Genomic DNA, 17,961 nt, shown 5'->3' with positions numbered 1-17,961 from the left:
GGTGCTGGCGTCAGAACTCAGCCATGTATCGGTAAATTGCACCCCCGTCTTCTTCTTTTTTCTCCTTCTCCTCCTCCAAGCAAGCCTGGTTATTGGCATTAACACTTCTAAATTAAATGGCTGCACAGACCTCTTGTTCGCTGGCGGTATCCGGCAGCATCCTTCACTCTCCGCATGGGTTGCATGCTTATTCGTGCTTGCAGTCTTCTGCGCAATTTCCTGACCTTTCTGTGCGGCTGGCTGTTATCATTTTGTGGCTTAATGTCTGTAAACACGCATTGTTTTCAGGAGGAATCAACACTAAGCTGTGCTCCCGATCACAGTTAACACACTCATTATTCCAGATTAAGTCATTCACGTTGGCACTGTAGCCAAGCCATGGTACCTGGGGGATTGTGGAAAACTGATAGGGCTAAATTACCAGTCAAGTGTGTGTTCAGCACTGTTGCACTGAAATGCACACTTCCACAAACAGATCTCCCTTTTTCTTTTTTAAACGGCGGTCAGGAATGCAAACCGCCCATGCTTTTATTTCCAAATAAACCCCTTCACTAATTAACACACATTCAGCTATAGAAATCGGCAGGTACAGAGCCGGGTTATAATGAAGAGCTGCATACATCGCTCCTAGCGCTTGAAAGCAGAGTTATACTACACATCATATTCGCACCCAACACTTTCTCGCCTTCTGATGACAAACTGCCAGGGGTGTCTTGACAGCAACAGCTTCAGAAAGGTGTGGAAGCTGCGGGGTGAGAGTGGGACCTTAAATCGCAGTTATCCTCCATAGCTGGAAGCGCACAGCAACGTGAGGAGAATTCAGCGTGTTGTTAATGACGAGTATTTCTGGTAGGCAGCGGGCTGTAATGATGTGAGACAAAGGAGCACTAGTAAAGATCAGACAAGAGAGAATGTTGTGAGAACTTGAAGAGAGAGAAAGAAGAAGAATCGACTAGAAGTGTTTTATTATTTGCAAACCTCATTTGATTACACGTTTATTAAAGTTATAGCTAAGTGCGATTATGTTTGTGGCTTTTATTGCATTTTCAGAAATCCACTCTCCCACACAACATAATTCACAGTGGAAAGACTGAGCAAAGACTTTGGTGGAAAGACTTTGTATGAAGCTACTAACCTTATAGACCTAAATAAGTACACTTCCCCCCCCCCCCCCCCCCCCCCTTACTTTAACTCCCCGAGTTCTGAAATCCCAATCAGTGAAGACCTACTCTAAGTGTTTCAGAGACAAGCAAAAAGAGAATGTTTTAGTATTTTGTCTTCCAGTTGCCAGTGAATGGAATAACAATTTAAGAAAAAGAGTTGTGTTGAGTTGATGAAATCGAAGCGTTTTGGTGAACTACTTTGGAGATTAAAGAAGCCCACTTAAGAATCTTATTTCAGAGTAATTATTTTTGTTTGTACATCTAATACACTCTGTAGGTGGAATTCAGCAAATATGATGGGGAAGTCTCAGAGTTATTAGAAGAGTGAGACATAGCACTCAAAGAATTCAGAGTAGAAATCTATGGGAAATTTCTAGCAAAGGTAGTAATGACCGTATAAATTCCATGGGGCAAAAGGCCATTTAAAACCTAATTTTAGAGCAGTTCACAAACCTTTTAAGCTGCTTTTATCGGATTTGATAGAACTTGATTCTATACATGCAGCTTCCTGGTAAGTACTGAAATTAAAGATAATTTAAGTAATGGTGGAAAATAAGTGCCTGGAAGTGTTTCAAGAAGTAGAAAATGGGAAGTAGAAAATTATGCATAATTATACTGTATCATGTTGAGTCGTTTGGGGTTCTATTTCTCTCAAGCTCTGTTATTTATGGCTGTGTAAAGTAATGAAACTACAGTTAAACACTGCTTTTGTGTGATTAAGAAGAAATTGACTGAAAATTAAGTGATATTGGCTGAATAACTATAGTATTTAAAATGCTTAAATTCTAAAACCACAGGAATTTTCAAGAATACCATACTTTTAAAGCAGTTTGTATTAGGATTTTCATGTTGAGGATAAATGCAGAGTGGTAATAGATACTCAACAGAGACCGCTGACGTATGTAGGCTTGGAAACTATTTAGGGTCAGCTGTGTAAATGCCCAGTACTAAAATAAATGCATGAGTTAGCTAACTCATGTTTTCTACTGAATATAAATATTTATTTTAATATTTTCTAGTTTATTCAAGTTTTACAATATCCTATTTTAATTTCTTCAGAACTTTAAATATGGATTTTTTTTATTCAAAAAATGTGTTCTAAATATAAAAGACACAATAGTAGTTAAATACATTTGCAAATAGCTGTTTCCCATATGTGTATAAGGTCAAAGAAAAAAAACACTTAAACAGCATGGTGATAATTTGTCCAATGTTATGTCACAACTGGTTTTACTGCTCTAAAGTGACCAAAAAACCCTGTCTTAAATAAAGGCAAACCACTTTTATGCTCCCATGAAAGATTCAAGAACCTGAAATTCCACTCATGCAGCCATTATTTACAGTCCAACAAGCCTGAACTTCCAAATCATTACAAAACTGGGCATGATTTTTGAATGTGCTGGAAATGAAAAGTTACTCAAAAGGCCTTTGCAGTGAAGTCACGTTGCTGCATTTTATATCTAAATTTTATAGGCCAGGGACAATTGACTACGGTGGAACTCACCATGCTTAAATCAGGGTCAAAATTAAATCAATTATGTATTTATATGTGAAACACTTTGCTTATGAACCATAAAGAATTATCTAAACAAATTACTTAGTATGTCATAAAAGAAAAAAAAGTGGGCTTTATGTATAATTGGGAAATTTTCTGGAGAAAACCTGGACTTGCATCCATGTTGTTGCAGCAATCTACCTCTTCAGCTTCAGCTTTAATTCATTTGAAAGCCTGATGCTTAGTCTTGTCCAGCTGGAAAACTCAAAAACCAGGTTTATTTGTTATCTATCATCCACCCTGGCCTTACTCAGAGTTTCTGTCTGATTTCTCAAACTTTTTATCTGATTTAGTGCTCAGCGCAGATCAAATAATTGTTGTGAGTGATTTTAACATCCATGTAGATGCTAAAAATAACAAGATCAACACATCATTAAGTCTATTATTAAACTCACCCGGCCTCTCTCAAAATGTAAAACAAAAATGTTGTTCTGATGTACAGGATAGATGCCTGAAAGTGCATAAGAATGAACTAAACATAATATCTCCCTGTTGATTTAGATCATGCAAGTGTGGAGCCAGTCGGTGATAACAATAACTTCATTCTCCAGGAACTGTCTGGTTCTATGGAAAATGCCAGTTGGGCTCCACGGTGCCAGACGGTGAGCACTGGGCCCATCGGGTCCTCAAATATCAGTAGCAAAATGGACCTGTAAAAGCATTCTTGTTTTGGTGTTTGTCTCATTGTTGCCCCTGTGGCATCCCTGTTTTTTATTTAATTGACACCAAAGCAGCTGAAACCAATTAACAACCCCTCTGCTACTTAACTGACCAGATCAGTATCACAGAAGTTTCACTTACTTGATGCCATACTCTGATTAAAAAGTGTCCCCCAATTATTTTTTCGAGCAATGCATGTCTGACAAATTTAACGCTTACAACTTTTACCACATCATAAGCTTTAATCATGTAAAATTAGCTGAAAGTGAAATGAATAAAAGTATTATTATTCAATGTATTTTAACTTCTTTCTTTCACATTGTGTATTAATTGTTCGAGAAATTTTCTGTGGATAAATCAATAATTTATACATTTATTGTAAAACATTTTAGGCCTTGAACAGTGTTTCTATGTTTACATGTAAATTTCAAAAAGACATGGGTCTACACACAACACAAATAGCTTTTTCCCACTAGTACTCAGCTTAACTTGACACTACTCAACTGGACTCTACTCGGTTTCTGTTGTTTTCCATTACAATTGAGTACGTCCTAATGTGTCGTCATAGCAACATGCCCGAAAGTCTCATGACGTCATGTGTATGCAGCACAAACACAACACAACACAGGACGCCGCTGAGGCCATAATATACATGCTGCTTGGTGTATCACGGGGTTGTTTGTTGCGTTGCCATTTCTCTCATTGTCAGGTTTCAAAAATGGCTAAATTAATTTTCATGAATGAGTCGCTCTCATGACTCACCAACTGACTCCACTGACTTGCCAATCAGTGGATCACCTGTGATTGCTTAGGCCCCCTGAAGTACCTGGTACCAGGTATTACCACCTAATGGAAAACCTTAAAAATCGAGTCGGGATGAGCTGAGCCGAGCCGAGTAGGTACTAGTGGGCTCTCACAGTCCTGTGAGAAACAGTATGAATAAGGAAAAATATTCATTGCATTTTTGGCAACTTTTTGTTAACAACAATGTTAATTTTAGACAAAAAAAGAGTTTCTTCCATAACATTCTGAAATTATGGCAAGTATTGATCATGTTGATAAAGGTCTCAGAAACTCATGTATCAAATATGATACAAAGGACATTATAGGATTAATCCCAGATACAGATACTGCAGCTGAAAAGAGAAAAAACCTGGCGCACCAGTTGTGGATGAATCAAAAGTAAAAAGTAGTCAACAACAAATATATCATTTACCTTCATAAAAGTAATGTTTAAAAGAAAAAAGGAAGAAAAGAGAACGGGAGACAGTAGCTGTTTCAGGGAGTCGCTGAACCTTTATTAACATAACATATATTTTCCAACCATTTTTTTAAAACCCTTTTAATCCTCATCACTTTAAATAAATCCAGTTCTAATCCTAATTATCAGACTATGTAATTTAAAAAATGCTTTTCTCTGTAGTGTCCAAATTTAGGATTAGGATCACTGATGATTACTGAGAGTTTTACTTGAGTCTTTCTTAGGGTTACGTCACAGTAAGAATGTTTTCTTTAAAAATAGGGGTAGGGTTTCAGGGCTAGGGTTATTCATCAATACCCGAGACCTCAGAGGGTTAAGAGAGTCTACAATTCTTGATTCTGAACTATGATATCACAAGGAAACTGACTATAAAGTTGCATTAATCCATATCTTTCAGCACTCCCCACCAGAAATGCACAGGAACTGCAAGATCAGATATCATCGCTGCAGATGGAAGTCATCTGACCACCACCTTGCTGTTCCATGACATTTTTTATGAAGCACACAAACCCGCTTACGACTTCTGCATAAGCTGAGAGCAGAAGACTTTTCCTGACTGTGTCACTTCCAGTGCTGTCATCTTTCCGTTTCCTCCCCTCCCTGCTTGTCCTCCAGAGGAAATACTGTAGGAAGGTGGAATGCCAGTTCTCATTAGAAAAGGGATTTCAAAAACTCCCTGACAGAAACAGCATGGGGGGAAAAAATGCTTTGCATAAGCATATTTTTTCCACTATCACCAGTGGTGTGACTGGCAGCAGGTTAGGGTACCAAAAGATCCTAATTTAAAGTCTAAGCCTCTTCTATAAAACTTACAGTACTGTATCTCCTGAATAGATTAGCACATCAGGCTGACGTTGATAGACTGAGTCAGGAGGTAGATTTGCCCCTCAGGAGAGAAATAGAAAGACTTTTTGAATAGAAGTTTTCTTTTTTTTAATTTAGGACATATCAAATATTTCACTCAGTATAGGTTTAGCACACTGAGTGACATGCAGTGAAGAGAGAGAGACTGTGATGATATTTGTGTCTGAATCTCAAACCAACAATGCTGCTGATTGGGAGGCTGAGAAGCAGTTGCTTGGTAACCACGTTTTACGATGCCATCCATACTTGTGATGAAAAATTTAAAACTACTCAATACTGAACTATTCTCTGGGACTTTGACATAAGATATAGATGGTGCTTTGAAACATATGGATTAGGACACCAAGCTGAGCATCAAAGAAAAATACACAGTGGTGCAAAACATACAAATACACAGTAGGAGTTCAGAGTGTACTCTGTTTCCATGAGTCGCAATTCATATTGCTGTATCCCCAAACGCACAAATGCATATGCGGAGGGTAGTGTTTTAACCTAAACCTTGTACTTTCTGTGTGCTGTGGTTTGTGACCAAGTGGGATGATGTTCCATTAATGTTTCAGATCCATTTCTGTTCCTGCAATAAACATGATTGAAGATGCATCTTGCATAAGGCTGCATTTGGCATCATTACTACATCCCATTACTGGTGGTGTCATAACTGTATTAATGTTTGATTTGGTTTTGGTGGCATATGTTTTTTACAGGTTTGTTGTCATGGTCGTTGTAATTATTCTTTTGGATTACCTGCATGTTGAAGGTTTTCCTTTTTTCATTTGCCTCCTGTCTTTCCCCAGTTTGCATCTCATATTTTTCTCTGTGTTTATTCTTGGTCTCTTTCCCAGTTTACCACAGTCTTTATTTTGAAGGTTTATGCCTCATCTGCGTTTTATTGCTTTTTATTCACTAACACTTGTTAGTGAATAATTGAGTTTACCTATTCCTTACTAACCTTCTCTACCTTGTGTATATCTAACTTTTGTCTACTCCAGGAGCCCTTGCCAGGTCCTTGTCATCTTTTTTTGCAGTTTTCGTATTTTTCCAGTTGTTTCTATGCCATGTGCTCTTAGATTTTGAATGTCTCAGACTTCAGATCATAATGTGAACACCAAGGAGAGACATTACTACTGGTAATTCCTATGTTATATGTTTTAACTGGCTTCCTAATATTAACCATGGGTTTTAGGGATGTGCACAACTAAAAGGGTCAGCTGAATGACATCTAAAATCATGTCTGTTTTGTTGTTAAATTGAAATACAGTTCCATTCATAGCCATCTCATCAAACCAGTTTGTGATAACATTCCAATACGTAAGTGTAATATGCTAGGAAGGATGATTGTTGGTGCTAGGACTAGTGTCAGCAACACTCAGAAAACAAATATTAGAATCATGAGGAGTTACATATTCCAAAGAACCTAAAATAGGATTTTTCTAAATGATGAATGTGAATAACTTCTTAAAATCACTCTTAAATATATATATACAACATATGTGTGGACAATGTTTAAATTTTGAAAAAGGAGACTAAAGTGGGCTTCAGGGTGGGCCTGCCTTGTGATTTACAAGTTGCTACCAAATGAGTGCAGTGTTGGCCAGTTTCTAAGTATAGTCCACCTCACAAAAATGCTCAGCTTCAGACTTCACTACACTTTACTAATGTCACAATGGCTTCATCCATGTTTTATACACAGTCTGGGTTCTTGTCCTTAAGGTAATAACACCATCATATGTTTTAGATACATATGACCACTACTGGCGGCCTAACTTTAAAACATGTGTAGCTCAGAACAGTTTGCATAAAGCACCAATGGGGTCATTTTCTTGGAGAGTACAGTCTTACATCCCAAGCATGAATATATGCTGGTCCCATCAAGTTTATTTTAACCTCCTAGGACCTGGTGTCCACATATGTGGACATCACATTTTGGGTTATTTAGACCAAAATACTCAATTTTGCTCTACAAGGGCCTGATATCCACTTACGAGGACATTATACTGCTACTGTTCTATCGAAGTTTTAAACAAATATCCTCATATGTGGCTCTCATTTTTCTTTGTAACAACAATCAGGTAAAAAAAATCTGGTTATTCTTTGTTTTTACATTCATTGGGTCCCAATCAGCCCAAATATCAAAGAGAAATTAAAAATGCATGCCGTGGAAGAGTTCGGGTCTTAGGAGGTTAAACCTTTCTTAAGCACTTTGTGTTGTAAAAGGTGTTATATAAATAAACTTTACTCATTACTAAAGTTCAGTTTAATTTAATTCTATTTATCTACCAGCTATATACTGTATAATAAACACCATACAATTTTAAAGCAAAAATCCACTACAGGCAACTGCAAGTGACAAATAAAGGCTCATTCATCATCATCATCATCATCATCATCGTGCAACAATCACACAATCATCCACAAGCAAGCTCTTGGTGACACTAAGGAGGTGGAACTCCCTTTCAACAGAAAGAAACCTCTGGCAGAACCAGGCCCAGGAAGGAAAAGCCATCTACCATGACTGCCTGTGACGTGTAGGGAAAGAGAAGACAAGAAAGGAAAGCATAGACACAAGAACAAAAAACACAAAGAAGAGTGATAAGACAAAATCTAATGAAATGTAGTATAGTGAGGAAGGCACACTTAATGCATCATGGGAACTGCCACAGCAGCCTTAGTCTAAAGGACCCAAATGCATTCTCACAGGCAGGCACATGTAAACAAAAAGCAAACCTTTAATTAGGCTGCTGTCAGATTTACCAAGAGTTACCAAGTCCATGACATGAAGAGGCAAACTAAAGCCCCAGTACTTCATAAACTGGCAAAGAACACGAGGATGACAACAGCGAGACGAGACTGAAGGCAAGACTGCACTACTAAAACACAAAAACAGTGATTAGGGAATTGACCACTGGTGGGTAATCAGAGGCAGGTGAAGATAATCAAAGACATTGACACATGAGGCAGAAAGTAGAGCTAAACACAAGACACTAGAGAAAAGTAACTACAATAATCAAAGGGAAAAATACAGACACAAAAATGAACTTAATAAGGGAGCTGATGAGACAGGAAACACCCGAGAGAATAAAATGAACTCCAATAGAAACTAGAAGTAAAAACCAAAGTGTCAGCATACATGAAATTCAGGGAATGAACAATAATTAAAGAGAACATTTTAAATACAGAATATCAAGTACAATAAACTGCACACCCTGTGGAAAACCCAGGGATTATTACAGTAGTAGTATAATCCTATAATGCCCTTTGTATCATATTTGATACGTGAGTTTTTGAGACCTCTATCTCACCAACATGATTAATACTTGCCATAATTTCAAAATGTTATGGACAAAACTCTTTTTTTTTTTGTCTAAAATTAACACTGTTGTTAAAAGAAAAGTTGCCAAAAACGCTTTATGTATCAAATGCGATACAAAAAATATAATAAACATCACCCAGTCTATAAACTTTATCAGAAAGGAAAGTTTTCAATATGCACCATTGACAGGGTGCATATTGGACAGGGTGCTGCTTAATTAATATTAAATGTTGGAATATTCCTTAAAATTGTTACAGACAGGGTCTTTAGTTATTGTGCAGCTCCATTGTTTAATATACTTGACTCATGTGTCTGTTAGTGTTGCGTTAAACAATTATAATGAAGTAAAAGTACAAATTCAGGGTTTTGTTAAAATCTGTTAAGAATCAACAGCATCTCTGTTTGTGTAGTCATAATGGTGAGTTAGAAATTTTCACAGTGACCAGCCGAGCGGAATAAAGACTGATTTTTTGAGTGCCTTGGTTTTCTCGCTTTCTTTTTCTTGTGTAATTTTAAGCTTGCAATCATGACTAGCCATGCAGAATAAAGGCTTCGGATACATTTGTTTCAAGTGCCATGGCTTTCTCTTTTTTTCCCACATGGCTGCCAAGAGACCTTTTTGACACTGAAAAGCAATGAACTTTACCATCACTTGAGTCAGGGAAAAAATAAGCCTTTTATTTGCTTGTGAAATGACCTGATCGGTGTCATGACCACACTATGCATTACCTGAATGTGGAAGAAACAGAGAGATGGGCTGAAGGAGTAGAATTATACAATCCAAGACTTTGCTGTTACAGCACTGACAAACCAGTGAAGCGCGGCCCTGTATGAGCAGGACACCATTGTTCTTGACTCCTCTTTCTCTCTCTCCAGGGGCCAATCCTTTATACATGCCATGTTCTTCTGCCATTACCATGACCCAATTTCTTTTGAAAACCGTGTTTCCCAAATTGCAGAAAGAGCCGGTGCTGGGACAGGAGCTTTCAAGAGAAACTGTCCCCTTGAGTTTAACTATGCGTGCTGCTGAGTCTTACTCCAGAAAGTGCTTTGTTAGGAATTTCTGATAATGCTTCATTTTTTGCCCACAGGGCTACAAGTTTGAGCCATCGGCTTTAAGCTGGTGGAGTGTGGCGCAAACTAAAACCCAGACAGATTCTCTAATATGGAAACAGAACACTTCCCAACAAGATGGTGTTTCTAATGTCGTGTATGGCTGCTTTATCCTCACATGACGTCAGCAAAAATAGAAATACATGTTCTGTATGGTGTGCTAATGCCAAGTAAAATTAAGTGAATACATGCACCACTTTTGGGAGTGATGAAACACTTTAACCCTGTCAGTATTTTTCTTAGCTTTCAGCTGTTTGCTAGCTGTCTCATGAAGATGAATACTGTGGCAGCTCTAGAGTAATGGCACTTGCCAGCATGCTGTCATCACTTCCCATAACTGTCTTGTTAGTCTAAAATCCTGTCCCCGCACCAGCGCTGGCACGCCATAATATCTCACTAATTTACAGCCAGACTTACAAGTGAATGAGCCCGTTTGATGTTCAGTGTTGGCTTTTGATCACGGCTGTATATTCAGAGCTCTCAGTGGTTGGGGTTATAAATGATTATTACTGAAGTGCCGCTTTGTAGAATGTAATGAATGGGAGTTGATGGTGTAGTGGAAGTGCCTGGGGATTGGTAGCCCATATAGGAATTGGAAGAGTTCTTTCAAAGTGCAGTCAATTACAGAATATAATAATCATCTGCTGTCGTCATCAGGGAATCTTGGGATATTCCAACTGTATGCTGTAAAACACTGTAAAAAGAAACTGCAAAGTGAAATTGTTGATTTCAATTTCATGACATTATCATGAATCAAAGATATACATTTGGACAACAGAGTGAAGCAGGGATGGATTTAGAGTGGGGTGTGCAAATAGCTAGCTCTTTAGAGCTCAATTAATGGATATTTTTGTGTAAACAATGGTTCAAATAACAGTATGCAATGTGGTTACTCACTCACTCGTGCAGTTTTTACTAGCTTGCTGCTCATTATTTGCTTTTTATAGCGTAGAATTTAAAGGTTTTGATTTGGTCCCTGAACTCGTATGACTATTTCTAATTTAATAAATTTACTGTATAGTACCTGGCAAGTACCAAATAGAAAATAGTTAGCAAAAATTAATGAAAAAGTGAACCACTGAAATGCAAAATTGGCAGAGGATGTCAGTTAATGCATCATTGAAGTTTTATAATACTCACACTTGTGGTCACTGATTCTAATGGTCATTGCACATCAAAGAATTCCATAACAAATCACTTGAGTATTGACCACTAGGAGGAACAAATACTCTTTGAGTTTGTGTTTTGTGTTAACTCTATCAAAAATGTACGGAAGAGAATTAGAGCCACTGAAAAAAAAACGTTTTGTACTACAATGCCTTTTTTTTTATCCTGCTAGATGAGGAACACTTAACAAGTATGATTCTTTTAAAAAACAAGAGACACAGTCAGTGTTGAGGAGTAACGGAATACATGTACCGCCGTTACGTATTTAAAGTGCAAAATACGAGTAATTGTATTCTGTTACAGTTACCGTTTAAAAAGGTGGTATTCAGAATACAGTTACTTTGTTGATATAAAGGGATTACATGGCGGTCTTTTCCTGTTTCATATGCTAGGCTATGCCCTCTCTATTTTTGGTAATTCCACGCCGGTGGAAATGCAAACAAAACACGCATTAAGAGGCTCAAATGCCTGTGTCTCAATCTCGCGTCTCATAATGCCGTGAAGAAATATTTTTAAAAATTATTTAATATGAAGGCAATAGGCAGAGCGTTACAGGCTTCGCCCTAGAGAATGTAGCCTGATGGGCAGTGTAGTCGTGCTGCAGGGAGAATGGACTGCCATACCCGTTATGTGTCTGTGAACGCGAGGAGGGAGAAAAAGGAGAGTGTAAATGTACGAGTTGTCATCGAGCAGAAACGGGAGCTGGAAGCATGTAAATATAATAATAACCACTGCAGCCAAGAAGAGTGCCTGACGAGCCCAGTTGTAAGTAAGCTATTAAGACTCAACTGTACGCTGTGTTCGTGTTTTCCTCCGAAACAATAAGTTTCGTTGGAGCAGCCTTTCAACGCCTCTCTCTGTCTCTCGCTAGCAAAGTTGACCCAGGCAACAAAGTAAAGCTAGTTTTCAGCTACAAGCCCGTATTAGCCAGAGGTCCCTTTACTACGATTCGGAGTCTCGGACATGTTTTATATATGCACGGAATAGTTTTCTATACGAGATCACTTCAAAAAGTGCAGCCTTACCTAATGTCCACCCTACAGTTACTCATTTTATATTAACATTTAAAAATTTAGTTGGTATTGGTAGTAACCTTCAGTAAAAGTAATAATTCACATTCATGTAGTTGTAAAAAAGCACGATAATATATTAAGTAATCCAAAGTATTCTGAATACGTTACTCTCATTGAGTAACGTAACGGAATACGTTACAAAATACATTTTGGGGCATGTATTCTGTAATCTGTAGTGGAATACATTTTAAAAGTAACCTTCCCAACACTGGACACAGTAGAGACAAGGGTGCGACAAACTAGCAAGAGTCCTTATATTTGGAATGAAAAGTGTGTATGTAGGTGTGTGTGTGAGTACGGTGTGTGCATGCATAACTTTGTTTCTGTGCACCTGCACGTAGTGTTATTATAGAATGGCAAGCCAAGAGGCCAATAAACTAAAATGAGTCTTACAGGTACTGTTACTGCAGTCGTTGTCGTCTCCATCACAAGTGTGTGTGTGTGTGTGTGTGTGTGTGTGTGTGTGTGTGTGTGTGTGTGTGTGCGGGTTGGGTGGGGGGGTGATTACATATTTGAGTCTTAGTTTTTGTTCTGTGCTCCTTAAGTAAAATTCATTTGACTTTCAGTGTGTTCTGGGAATCCAAAGCAACATCCCAAGAAGGTACCAGGAAGTCACATACCAGAATGTTGTACTCTAAAAGTTACGGGAAACGCACTGAGGCCCTGCAAATCATGTCAATGCGTCCCAGAGGATGACTTTTCCAGATGCCTCTGTTTTCCTCTTCACTGATGCATTACGGCATTTGTGGGTGTGCGTTTGTGTGTATCATAGCTTGTGCATGGATGTGTAGAAGTGGGTCACAGGTGCCAATATAAGGGTATTTTTGCAAAGCAGGGTCTTTCCATGAGCAGGGAGCATCAACCTTGTCCCCTGCTTGTCCTCATCCAGCCCAGCTTCAAAATACATGTCCTCTCCTATGGAAGCAAGAGGAAGACAGTGGCAATAGCAAAGCATAAATTTTCCAAATAGGCTGTAATATTAATGCACGTCCTTCCCTCTATCTTTTAGGTATCCCTGTATTTCTCTTTGATATCTGCTTTGTCTCCTCAGACCAAGCAAAGCTTGTTTCCTAGGTTGGCCTTATCTTTGTTGTTGAGGAAAATTTAATTTAGTCTTGTATTTCCAATTTCTGCATAGACTATGGTCTGAAAATATTTGCAGAATATTCTGCTTCTGTGTTTTATTCAAACATACTTCTGTTAATGATAAACCACAAGGTTTCTGTGTGTATGTGAAGATTTAATTATATTAGGATACCAAATACAACTAACGAGTGTCTGTGAAGGTTCTCAGTCATCCATGACTACAACTAACGAGCACCTCACCCTGTGCACCCTGTGTCTTTCTTCACTCTGGCTTTCTTTTATTTTTTCACCTAATTACACAAGCATCCACATGAAAAGCAAGTTAAATAACTTACTTCTGTTGGCTCGTTCCCCATTTTTCCTTTTCCCTACCACTAGTTATAGGCTTACATAATCAAATAGCTTCAGTGAGACATATGCTTATGAAAGGTTCAAAGAGGTGAGCGTTCACAAAATTGAGATAGCACCTCACACATTATTTATCGAGCCTGACACTTTCACATCAGAACAGTAAGTGACGGTCAACATTATCAGTGTAGTTTTCCAGCTCATTACCTGGAGTTCCTTCAAACACTGCACCTCTTCTGGGAGAGATTTTTATGTTATGTAGTGGATCTCCCAGGCTACGGAGAAAAAAACCATCATATGAATTCAGCAACATTGTGGACATGATAGCCAATGCTGCTATAAACTGTTCAGACTACTCCCATCAGGAAGGAGGTTCTGCAGCATCCGGTCCCGTACCAGCAGACTGAGAGACAGCTTCTTCCATCAGGCCATCAGACTGCTGAACACGTCATAGACACCTCAGCTTCACTACTGGAACTTTAACATTATGCACTCCATACTGTACAGTAATGCCACTGTTTTGCACATGTCTCAACTCTGTATATTTTTATATATTTTATTTATTGTTTACTCTATTTAATTTGTAAAATATGTGTACACACACACACACACACCCACACGTAGAAAAATATTTAGTATACACATCCAGAAATGCATATACTATTATATATTGTACATATATTTATTAGTTTCAGATGTAGCCATTCTTGTATTTTGCTTGTTTACATTATTGTATTTTGCACAACTCTGTTGCTTGTGAAGCTCGCACACAAGAATTTCACTCACATGTGCTGTACCAATGTACCTGCACATGTGATGTGACAATAAAAGTGATTTGATTTGATTTGCTAGCAACGATCTTCATGTTATTGTTTGTAGGATCCTAATGAGTATTCTAGGTGTCACTGCCGGGATGGCTGATGTGTTTGTGGTGTGGACCCAAAAGCAGACATGGAAGAGAAAACTAAGTATAACAAAAGGCAAGCCGTTTGTTTTGGCGGAAAAACTCAAAACAAGGCAAAGTGAAACTGGGGGAAAAACTAAACTAACCTGAACTGGGACAAACTATAACTAAACATGGAAACTATGATGTGAAACCGACTGTTTCAGGCTCAGAAGAGTTAAAGTCAGCTAAGACTGTTTGTTTTAAGACTGATTGCTTGTCAGTCATAAAGGAGACATAGAAGAAACATAAACTAGACTAAAAGTCAACTAAGACAAACTAATAATAGTACTAGAACTTAACATTATCTCAATATATAATAAGCAATGAAAATACAAAACTGAAAAATGCTGGATCACAGATCCAGCCCCCTGACACTGGGCTCTCTATTTCTCATAGAAAATTGTTTCATTTGACCCTATGTTTTTTAAGTTTTAATCTTTGCCTTTGAGTTCAATCAAAAAAGATATGGTCCGCAGCATGCAGACCTGCAAATTGCCAATATTTAATTTAATGTTATGACCAGCTAAACCAGAGGGAAGTGGACCCAAGTGCAAGACCCAGACAAGAACAGGCAAAAGAGTGGAACTGAGTAGAACATTCTTTATTAACACACAGACATGATTTAGTTTAAGTACATGCAAGAGATCCAGCAATGTTTTGAACAGGCTTTAGCTACATTACATTAAAATAGATGGTAACATTTTTAGCCATAGACAGGCTCCCACACAGCACAATGGTGGCCTTACTAATTTTCTAATCTTCACATTTTTGCAGTGCCTTTTATTTCTGAACACTATGCCAAACACACAACTAAATTCAAAAGGCCTGATGCTAATGCCACTTTGCTGACTAAATATCTAATTAAGCTAGTCAGCTAAGCTAACAGTTGTCTGTACTCTTTTTCTTTCAGAAAATAAAACAGGTCAAAACAATTAGACGTAATTTCTGACGTCAACAAGGGAAGATGGATGTTTCTAATGTCTATGCTAATCCATGAAGGTACCAATAATGAGCCACTAAACTTACGTTAAGGTAGAAAAAAGATGGGAAAAAAATAAGAGAGAAAACAGAAACAGAGCGACAGTGAGATCAAAGTTTGTACCCATGAGTGATGCAGGGAAACAGCCTCTTCTGCTTGGATGGCCACATCAAACACAGCCACAGCTGTGCTGAGTTGGCTTTGTATTACTGTAAGCGTGGATGTGCATGGATTGGATGCATGCATGCATGCATTATTGTTTACATGGATATATACTTTTGTATAATTAAACTTTTTGAACTGTATAATACAGTATATTTGTGAATTGTGTGAAAGGTGTGTGTATGTTTTCTTTCTGTGTGTGGATAACAAACAGTAGCTTCTCTGCAGATACTATAGTCAGTGAGTTCCTGAGTGTGACCTTCACTATGGGTCCATGTAAGAATGGCGTCTGCTTTCTGACACTGCCTCTCTCTCTCTTTCCTAGGGTCTTTCCAGCACGGGGTCCGCTGCATGGCTCTGTCTTCTCCATTTGGATCAGTCTTGCGTGTTCTCTGGGGCGAGATCCACTGCGCGCATGTCTTCGGTGATTGCGTCCATCCACCGCTTCTTTGGTCTTCCTCGCGGTCGGCCACCGAGACCAGGGACCCGAGGTATTTGAATTGGGTGGTCTTCTTTAACTCCTGGCCGTCGATCTGGATCGATCCCGGAGTCTGATGGCCACATTCTAGATACTCCATCTTGTTGGCGTTCAGGCGCATTCCACTTTCTTCCAGCCAGTCCTACTATTCTTGCGACTGCTCTTAGATGGGCAGGCAGTCTGGGTCTGCAAGTGCCATATCATCTGCGTAAAGGAGTCTCCAGGGTATTGGTGATTGTAGGTCAGTCGTCACTGTGTCCATGCAGAGGATGAACAGCAGGGGTGACAGGGCTGAGCCTTGGTGGACGCCGAGGCTCAGCCCTGTCACCCCTGCTGGCAGGCAGTGTCACTGAAATGATGGGTTGGGCTGAACAGTGTAACCACTATGACTATGCATTGAATGTGCAGATGAACAACAACATTAAATACCATCTGCTCAATATTGTTTAGGTACCCTTGCTCTGTCAGCAGTCTAGAGATAACGAGTGGTTTAACTTGGAGAATTTCAAATGCAAATTGATAAATGCTAAATGTGTGTATTTGTTGTCCTAAAAGTGTGCATTTTGTAAGTTTTACTTGTTATGATTATTCATGTTTGGAGTCTTGGGGAACTAAAGCAGGTACATGAAATTCACCTTCTATTTATTTGAATATTTACACATGTGGTTTTCTTGCTGTGACATGTCCAAAAAAAACACTCACTGAAAAGGTATATGTTTATAAGCTGCTAAATAATTTATACCCGGAAAAAGAAAAGACGATCATGCTACTTTAACCCCTAGGTGTCATGATATCAACTGAAAACTGATTATTTCTACACATTAAAAACAATAACAATTAATATCCTGAAAACCATGTGTATACAGTAAAACACATCTGCTAAATATTGCATCATACAGAGGCTGTGGATAATTCATCATGATGAAATATTAACAGCTGCTTATATACGTAAAATGTTCAAAAATAACCCAGGAGCCTAGAATACATTGTGATTCAACGCCTGGAAGAACACTGCAAACAGAGGTTCTTAGACTTGTGAGGAGTCCTGACAAAGATAGTATTATTTTGTTGTTGTTTTGGGGATTTTTTCTTTTCAAATACCTGCCAGACAAAGTCCCTCTTCTCTAGACCTAGCATGTTACAAAGATGAAGGACAGAGAAATGGCTCACTCATTCCAAATATCACCCACCTCACCAACACAGCAGTGACATTAGACCTACTAGCCACTGACCATTGCTGTTGTGTGTTGCATTCTTCTTTTTCTTCTTCTTCCAGTATTGTTCCAATTCAATTCAATTCAATTCTATTGATATAGCGCCAAATCACAACAAAAGTCGCCTCAAGGCGCTTCATAGATACAGAGAAAAACCCAACAATCATATGACCCCCTATGAGCAAGCACTTTGGCGACAGTGGGAAGGAAAAACTCCCTTTTAACAGGAAGAAACCTCCGGCAGAACCAGGCTCAGGGAGGGGCGGGGCCATCTGCTGCGACCGGTTGGGGTGAGAGAAGGAAGACAGGATAAAAGACATGCTGTGGAAGAGAGACAGAGGTTAATAACAGATATGATTCAATGCAGAGAGGTCTATCAACACATAGTGAGTGAGAAAGGTGACTGGAAAGGAAGAACTCAATGCATCATGGGAATCCCCCGGCAGCCTACGTCTATTGCAGCATAACTAAGGGAGGATTCAGGGTCACCTGGTCCAGCCCTAACTATATGCTTTAGCAAAAAGGAAAGTTTTAAGCCTAATCTTGAAAGTAGAGATAGTGTCTGTCTCCTGAATCCAAACT

The sequence above is a fragment of the Rhamphochromis longiceps genome, linkage group LG8 (genome assembly GCF_057381845.1).
Source record: "Rhamphochromis longiceps isolate RC_006_pf linkage group LG8, R_longiceps_female_GT1.1, whole genome shotgun sequence".
Taxonomy (NCBI): Eukaryota; Metazoa; Chordata; class Actinopteri; order Cichliformes; family Cichlidae; genus Rhamphochromis; species Rhamphochromis longiceps.
This window is presented reverse-complemented; position numbering follows the sequence as displayed.